The sequence below is a fragment of the Octopus bimaculoides genome, chromosome 4, assembly GCF_046866305.1.
Source record: "Octopus bimaculoides isolate indiv1 chromosome 4, ASM4686630v1, whole genome shotgun sequence".
NCBI classification, from domain to species: domain Eukaryota; kingdom Metazoa; phylum Mollusca; class Cephalopoda; order Octopoda; family Octopodidae; genus Octopus; species Octopus bimaculoides.
This window is the reverse complement of record NC_142931.1, coordinates 107,166,209-107,176,142: the sequence shown is the minus strand read 5'-3', so window position 1 is coordinate 107,176,142 and position 9,934 is coordinate 107,166,209. Positions and strand designations below refer to the sequence as shown.

The following is a 9,934-nucleotide window of genomic DNA, read 5'->3' as shown; positions in this document are numbered from 1 at the left end:
AGCTTCTTTTTTACACGGGGATACCAGATTCCATGACTTTTGAGTGTCTTTTTGATGAAATTAAAGATGATGTAGCAAGTGAAACTGCCAGACATGGTGCATCATCAGAGCAAAGGAGACCCAGACAGCTTCGATTAATTGATGAATTTTTTTCTTGTACTTATGAGATTACGACTTGGGCTACTATTAGAGGATTTAGCATATCGCTTCTGCATTAGCACAGCAATATGCGGCACAATATTTAATAAGTGGATTGATTACTTAGATGTTCAGTTATCATTTCTGTTAATATGGCCACCAAGAAAAGCAGTGAATGACCATATGCCACCATCATTCCGTGCAAAGTATCCAACATGTCGAGTTATAGTTGATTGTACAGAAATACTGAGACTCCTTCTTCCATACAAAGCAAATCATTGATGTACAGTGATTATAAACCACATATGACATGGAAGGGCTTAATACGTATCAGTTCACCTGGTGCAGTAACTTTTGTATCGGAATTATGGGCAGGGAGTGTCAGTGATAAAGTTATTACACGGAAAAGCCATTTATTAGATCTCTGCGAAAGTGGCGATTCCATAATGGCCGACAAAGGATTTATTATCTCTGATCTCACAACACCCCGTGGGATCCAGTTGATCATACCCCCGTTTAAAAACCAGAAAAAGCAACTCTACCAGAGGGAAGTTTCGGAAACACGGACTATTGTAAACCTTCGGATTCATGTTGAGCGTCAGATAGAAAGAATTAAGAACTTCAATATTTTGAAAACAGTCATACCTTTAAGTATGTTTCACCAAGTATCAAAAATCTGGAAATTATGTGCTAGACTCACCAATTTACAGTCACCACTTTGTAACTCATTACTGCATACCTACAACAGGGTTCAAACACAACAACTAATAATTCATCATCTAATGTGTTTTTGCTGAGAAATCCAGACTCCCTTATAATGAGTAGAATGATCACTCAATGAAATTGAATATAATACTGTACGTAGTTAATAAAAATTGACAATTGTTTACTATTATGGGTGAAGAAACGGTGCAAAGAGCATAACTTTAATATATTGAAAGCATACACACGCACACACCAATTTAAATTCCCTAAACATATATTATCTATGGTATGTTCAAAAGCACAAATTTGAATTACAATACATGTATATTTTTGCAAAATACTGCTGAAAGTTTCCTACAAGGTATATTAAGGTACTCTCTCTTGTGTTCCTGTTTGCATACACAGCCTGAATATAAAATACATATTACACTGCTGGGGAGTAAGGTACACTGGAACATAATTCCTAGCTTGCATAAAGTGGGATATCTCGCTTTACTCAACTGGAAAATACTTCAGGCAGAACACTTCTAAGATAAAATGTTTTCAGTTTTTCCACCATTGTTAGCTACAAGTTCCCATCAAAGTAGATCTTCTCCACTGACATTATTTAAGAATTTGGCAAAGAGTTCCCTGACAGGTTGAGTATCTAAATTAGTGCTGTCGTGAAACCGGAGGTCAATGTTGTCTTTAATAATTTTAGGGACATGTGTCGTCGCAGAGACACTTTGGTCTGGAGTGTTATCAAGTTTGCTGAATTTCTCAAAACTAGTTAGCCACCCTGCATTTGAAACTCTTTTGTGTAGTCCTTCCTCGAAACGCTCTAAATTTACAATAGCCTCAAACGCTCTAAATTTAAAGTAGCCTCACCTGATATCCTTGAAAATCTCTCACAAAGGTTTTTTTTTCCAAATGGCAGTTGTTCAGCTTTCTTTGGGCTCAACTTCCGTTTTCTAGGATTATTCCATTATTTCATGGAGGTTGGTGCCAAAGTCCCACGTTTCTTATTAGTCGTTATGTGCAGAAGGGCATATAATAAAGCTCCTATATGGTTACAGGCCTCCCCTTGCCTGAAATAAGAAATACACTATTAGATAAACTTCAGAGATATGTATATGTGCATTTGTATTTGATAAATATGATAGGAATTTTAAAAATATTCAAAATTAAGTCTCGTTTATTTATTATTTATTGTTTTAATTATACATTTATTTACTTACATTCATAAAAAATACAATTCATTATACAAGGGGAAAAAGTCAAAATAATTAAACAGGCTCTTACCCTGCAGTAGACTTCAACAACGGGTTTGATAGCACCGATTGTAACAAAATATTGAAGATCCTTCGAGCTTATTGCATTCCAGAAGAACTAGTTCTTGCTATTGCGAAGACACGAGAAGACCACGCCTTATGTTGTTATCTTTTGGAATAGCTGTGTCATATATGTTGGAATTTCGCAAATTTTTCAGGATTTTCCCTTTTTTTCATGCATTGCAAAACAATGAAGGGAAGCTCTTTTAAAACAAAAGTTTTTAAAATCCATGTCTTTTCAATGTTTGTTTTTCCCCTTACACAAACACACTCATCGTAACTTTGGAACAACAACCATTAAAATGATATATTTTTTTCTTTTTCGTAATTTTCTGTCATTTTATCGTATTCTACATTCTGAAACATTTGTAACTCACGTTAAAAAAAAAACTTACACCTCCCCCCCCCTCTTCCCTCCTTCATTATACTTTTCCCAATGAAGGAAAAGTCAAACACTGCAAGTAAATGTATGAGAAAAAAATTCGAATTTTGAAAAGTGTATCTATAAAGTGACATTTTCAGTCGGTTATTTAAACTTTCTCTGCTGCCTCGTCAAATACAATTACATACGATAGATGGATTTTGAGATATAACTTGGCAAATTTTCCAAAATTTTAATTTTTGTGCATGAGGGGACCCACTGAATTTGAAGTGCCCTGGGCTCCCATGGTTTAAATCCGATCCTGTTTATATTGCCGGATTTTAGATGTTTAATTGGGATTATATTGATTTATTTTTGTTATAATCTTGGAACTTATAAAATATATTTTTGTGGCGTGTTTACTGCAGTATTTTTATTGATGGTTCAGACGAAATCAAAATATGAATTTATCTCTTAATCAAGTTAGTCCTACTGAACATCTTTCTTTGTTTAGTCCATTAATGTGTGCGCTGTGATAACGATTGGCCGGTAGTCGGACTAGAGATAAAGTAGTTCTTGTCATGATGTTATGGAAATAAGATGTACAGAACAAAAAGAACAAGATATATAAAACTGATATCTGCAAATCTAACAATGTAGTCCTGTTGTACATTGAACAAGCTTAAGTTTCTACTATACTGAACTGATAACCATATCAAACAGCACAATTCATGAGACAATTGATTTGAGTAGCATTTTAAAACCTTCCTACCCCATAAATGACACAGGTCTGATTTCTGCCCTGTGCCATAACCCTCATTTTCTCTCTTCTTTGTAATCAAAAATAGTTCACAACACTATGTTTCTATGCCTGGTCAACACCGGAGTCTCGATTGTAATTACGGACAAATGTGCTTGGAATGAGGTTGAATTAATTACCTTCCACAGCCTTTCTCCACAACTTTCAAAGCCATGGTTCTAAAAGAGTAGACACGTCATCAACTTCGATTTTTGAACACATTTTCTACATTAGAGAAAGAAAACATCCCAGATATAGATTTGTAGAATCCATTTTAATCTGTCTCATTTGTATACTCCACTGTCATTTGTATGTTTTTTAATCATTTACTCCTTTGCTGGTTTCAGTGATTGGAATGCAGCTAAGCTGGAGCACCGTTTTCCCAACTTGCGTCAACATAATCACAGGCACACACACATACATATACACTCCCGCGCGTATACATACACACACACTCATATATATATATATATATATATATATATATATATATATATATATATATATATATATATATATATATATCTATATATATATATATTCTGTAACAAGGATAGTATGGACAGTAACTTCGAAGTTTTGGGAAGCTAACCCATCATCAAATTGTGATACATCTGACTTTATATAATCTATGTTAAGATAAATTTCCTGGACTAGGCTGAGTTCTGGTGAGTTTGAGGGATATACTATTACATATTATGTGTAACTCCTACATTTGGTGGGAGTTACATATATTATGTAATAGCAGCTTGGTTCTGCTCCATGCAAATTAAAGTTTCATGAGCTTGTCAAAGGAACCTACTTTGCTGTTAACCTTAGCCTGACGTGCTAGGTTCTTTTGATGAAGTCATTAATCTTTAAGTTACATGGAGCCGAATCAAACTATGTATGTGCGTGTGTGCGTAAGTATGTATCTATGTTTGTATGTATGTATTTACGGTATATATATATATCTATCTATATATATATATATATATATATATATATATATATATATATACATATATATATATATATATATATATATATATATATATATATATATATATATATATATATTCTTTTGTTCTTTTATACATTTCAGCCCAAAGGGCTGTGGCCATGATAGAGCACTACATATACATACATTCATATATATATATATATATATATATATATATATATATATATATACACATACATTCATATATACATATATATATATATATATATATATACATATATATATATATATATATATATATATATATATATATATATATATATATATATATATATATATATACATATATATACACATATATATGCATATCTTTTAACTTTTACATATACATATATATATATACATAATATATACACATACACACGTACGAGCGCGTACTCACACACACACAAACACACGCGCACACACATATATAGCCCGCCTTGGTCGACTTTTTCTTTCATCCTTTTGTGCCAGTCGGGTACTGGAATCGACTAGCCATCCACTCGCCGCAAAAAAATTCATTGTTATTATTATTATTGAGTGAGAGAGCAGTGCTTGCCATCAAAGTTACACTGCGGTAAAATATATGAAGCCCAATACACCCATCATGACTACCCGTCTGATAAGGGTACACGAGGCATATGCATCAAACCATACGTGCACAACATAGTGATCTCATATCATGATAAAGAACGCATGATCTCGCAGGTGTATTCCTGTTAGAATTTTCTTTAAGTCAAGTAGCCCATAACGCTCAAAAGTTCCCTAAATAAGGTTTGTTTAATGATGTTGAGCAAAACACCCATGTTTCCAGAAGTGAATTATTCAAATCCCAAAGAATTCCTCTCAATACATGGCTATGATGCTCCCCGACTACTTCTGCTCGTGATCAGAGATGAACATATCGTCAGCCACCAAGGGACATGCTCAACTGGTTAAGGTCAAACAACTGAAAGCAAATCTGAAGTATTGAGCAAAATATTTGCAGTAACCCATCTCTTATACCAAGACAAATGATGTACATAACACTTCCAATCAGTTATGATCAGAAGCCATGAGAGCCAGTGCCTAGTACTGCATCAGAGCATTTATTATTTTTTATTGTTTTTGCACAGCTTCTAGCACTGGCGATGTACTACGGTGACAGCTGTTCACTACCAGTGAACTAAGGTAACACTCTTTATTTTTCGAGCACCATCCGGAGTATTCGAGCAGTTCCAGGCAGTGCTGTTTTCTGCAAGTGCTCCACCCTTATTGCAGCCCCTATTTGTTCTATGTATTTCTCAAGATTTTTACTCACTATTCCCAGGATTCCGACATGTATAGGTACTTCTACCACCTTTTTCATCGACCACAACTTCTTAACCTCCCAAACTAACCTATCTACTTTTCTTTATTCCTTATCGCATACCTTGTTGTCAGCTGGGCATGCTATATCTATGATCCAGCATCGTTTGCTTTCTTTCTCAATTAACACTATGTATGGTTTCTTATTCTCTATTTCATGGTCGCACTAAATCATAAAATCCCATACAGTCTTTATCATTTTCGATGACGTCAAGACCATACTTGTTGAAAAGTGTCCAATAGACAATCCTGGCTATATTGTCATGACGTCTCTTATATTCTTTCTGGGCTAGTGGCGTGCATTGACTGGTAATATACCATACGGTTTCACCATTCTGTCCACAAATTCTGCACTTATCACTTTCTGATGTTGTCTGTTCTGTATTTGATGTAATTGGTTTTGAATGGTTGCTCTTTGGGCAGCACAGATTAGAACCTCCGTTTTCGGTTTTAAATCACTTTTAGTCATCCCCAGCCATCTTTTTTCTCTGTCTGTCTTATCTTCAACATCCCTATGAAATTGTCATTGTTGTTGTTGTTGTTGTTGTTATGCTAATACATACTAATTTAGTTAGCAAGGATTTTATCTTCAGGTTAGATAACAAGAAGTCTACTGAAATGTCAAAAATCTTCTTTAGGATTTTTGCAGATCATAGTATAGTATTTTTCTGCAGCTGGCCAAAGCGAGTTTCACTTCCAATCTCTTTTAGTTTCAAATAACATTTTGATTGTTCGCCAAATGCACCTATTACAAGAATGATTGTTCACTTGGTCTTCCACGATTTCCTCAGATCACTGGTTAGACCGTGATATTTCTCAAATGTTTCAATTTCTTTGGTATCGACCCTCCTATCATAGGGAATTGCAAAACCTATGATCTTATACTGTTTATTTTGTCCTCTATGATTATGCTGTCCTTTATGATCGTGTTTTCTTCTATGATCATGTTTGGTCTTCTTGTTTCAATAGTGCGAGCAGTCTTTATGGGAAAATTCTACAAGATCATGTAATTCTCATTTTCTATCATGGCCCTGGTTCGTGCTCATACTACTTTTCTGTTGTTTTGAAGCCACACACTCGACTAACATCCCAATGCACTCTTTTACCTACACAGTCATGTCTGCGCTTATACTCCTTTTGTGCTAATATACTGCACTCACTCAAAATGTGATTGATATTTTCGTCTCTTATCCTGCAGATTCTACACTTGCAATCTGAGTGAGTTTTGTCGATTTTTCCCTTTATCAAATTTTTTCTTCGATTTTTCCCTCTATCAGATTTGTTCTTCGATTTTTACCTTTATCAGATTTGTTCTAAGGGCTTGTTCCGTACGGCTATAATTAGCGTTTCTGTTTCAAGTTTCAAGTTTCTGTCCTTCAACCAGAGCCAGCAATCTTTACTTCCAGCATTCTCAGTTTGTTGTATGAATTGGCCATGTAGTTCCATCTCTTTTTATTTTTTCCTGTTATTCTTCCTTTTTCTTTTTGAATTCTCCTCCTGTTTCAGTCACCTTTTGGGTATCTCAGGTTGCTGATAATATTCTTTCTTTGCTCAACACAACATAAAATAAGTGATTTATTCTCATCTTGGGTTTGGTAAACTCATAGACAGGCTTCGATTTTCAATTATTATTATTATTATCATTATTATTATTATTATTATTATTATTATTATTATTTGGTTTGACTCAGGTTCGGTCATATTCCTGGTAAGATTTATGTAGGTTACTACCTGCAACCTTAGGTATCCACAAGTTTTCAGTAGTCTTTCAAGTACTTTAGAACCTTTCTGATAATCCTAAGAGACAAACTACAGGGCACTCTATTCCAATCTCCTTCAATATCTGATTAAGGGGACTGCTCTTGAATTTATTGCTTCAATAGGATTATTATTATTACTACTACTACTACTACTACTACTACTACTACTACTAGTAGTAGTAGTAGTAGTAGTAGTAGTAGTAGTAGTAGTAGTAGTAGTAAGGCGGCGAGCTGACAAAATCATTAACACGCTGAGCAAAATGCTTAGTAGTATTTCGTCCGTCTTCACGTTCTGAGTTCAAATTCTACAGAGATCGACTTTGCCTTTCATCATTTCAGGGACAATAAAATAAGTACCATTTGAGCAGTGGGGTCGGTGTAATTGACTTGCCCTGTCCTCCAGCATTGCTGATGTTGTGCCAAAATTTGAAACCATTATTATGATTATTATTATGATTATTATCATTATCATCATCATTATCTTCATTTTCGTATCGTCTTCATTTGACTAATGAAGTTACGCGAAATTGACCTATTGAAGTTATAACAACGACAATTACGCCAAACATCAGTCAATCGGCAAAATCTTAAATAAACACGATTATGTCTAACACTATCGTTCTTTAACGCAACATAGAACGTTCTCCTCAACCAGACTGATACTGTAGCAGTAAAGGGTAAAAAAAACACTAGTTTCTCTGTCTTTTTCTTGTTATCGCTCTTCCTTATCGTTTTAATGTGAACGCCAAGTTTTGGAAATTTTCTTTGTGCAGATTAAACAAAACAAATAATAAAATCAAGAATAAATTCTAAAGCCTGTTCAAGAAAACCAAAACCTATATAAAAACGAAATATATTTTTGTTCTCAGACTAAAATTATTAAAAATTTTCCTGAGCGGGGACTTTTTTCTTTGATATATTTCATTCACTTTATTCTCTGATATATACGTGTGTGATTGAAGAAAAAAATTAGCTAATGCTAGCACTGGCTTATTGAAGTAGACTTTAGAAAAAAAAAAGGCAATGAAATTTTTCAGTAAATGACATGGGTTGTTTCAAAAATTATTAATTTTCCAATGAGTATTGGTTTATAGAATGTATTTTTCAGTTCCTATTCAATATCCAATCCTCAACGGGTGTGGCCTAATCACCAGGACTGCATCACTGAAGTTATACTGTATCATGCTCAACAAAAGTAAAAGAAAACGTGAGTATACCTCTACCGCGTACTACCCGGCACTGATCCTCATTGATAATACTGTGCGGTCCAAGACTGACAAAGATTTTGAAGTTTGTATTGTATTTTAACAGCACCTCTCAGATAATATATTCTTTAGATCTGACATCCAACTTGAACAATATGCCCACCAAAAATAAAGCTGCTCTTAGTTCCATATGAAAAATTATTTTACCAGAATTAAGCAATGCTTCTGTTGAAATAAGCAAAACTTTTTGTTCAACTTAATAATGGGAAAAAGTTTCACTTATTCAAACAGATTCCTGATGCAATGGCCCCTACTGGAACCCCTACGACGTTACTTATAGTTAACAGGACTTCTCATTCTGCTTTAAGCTACCCCTTAGCTTTTCAAACAGTGTAAATTCTGTGTACAATATTATCAAATAGTCTGGATGAGCAATGGTTCGGGAGCAAAACACCTGTATTTATTGTGTTTATGCGAGGAGCGTACAATAGTTCACTTAGTTTTAAGGCTTTCGGTTACGCATTACAAGATCTCAGAGATAGCACTAACATTATATGTGGATCAACAATCTTGTTTTTTGGCAAACTCTGCCACTTGTTGATGAATAATTTGAATGAATGCATCAAACGATCCTCTATTCGGCGACCGTATGAAAAATTGTATATTTCCACCATTGTTAAATTTACACTTAATATAAATGCTTCAGTAATCCAGTTTAGAGAAGGTTTGCTTCATTTGGAAGGGGACGGCTATCTACCAGCTGACACTGAGAGTATAGGTGCCCCAGTTAAGAATCTGCAACTGAAAGTCGGAGCATCGTTTATGTTGCTACGAAATTTGGTGAATCAAAGCTCTGTAACTGTACACGATTAGATGTCATATATATTGGAAGCTCCTTTTCATATCATATATATTGGAAGACCCTTATCATTTCGTAAATTTCCCTAATCCCTCCAGATATTCTATTTTCGTCGAAGCGTTTCAGGTTCCAGTTTTACTGTTATTTGTTTCAGCGTTAACAGTCTCGAAGACAGTCCCTTGGGGTTGCTATAGTTGTTTCTCTCATACTCATGTTGCGTACTTACGTATTGGGGACAAGTAAACGTCCTTTCATCAAAATAGCAAACTGCAAAGAAAAGATTTCGTCTTGCTGGATAAAAGGTATTTCTGATAGAATTGGTTGTTTAATGTGTTGTATATTAATTTAGAATTACAAGAAACTATATAAAATAAAACGTCAAAATATTTTCTCAAATCAAAACATTAAAATTATCAATAAGCAAAGCCCACGATAGCATTACACATAATAGAAACCTAGAGACAA

The 9,934-nt window shown here is 34.4% G+C and overlaps 1 pseudogene; it reads left to right on the top strand.

Annotated features, from left to right (window-relative positions):
- The first annotated feature begins 321 nt into the window (after positions 1-321).
- LOC149136192 (uncharacterized) lies at positions 322-9,483 on the top strand (annotated as a pseudogene).
- The last annotated feature ends 451 nt before the right edge of the window (positions 9,484-9,934 follow it).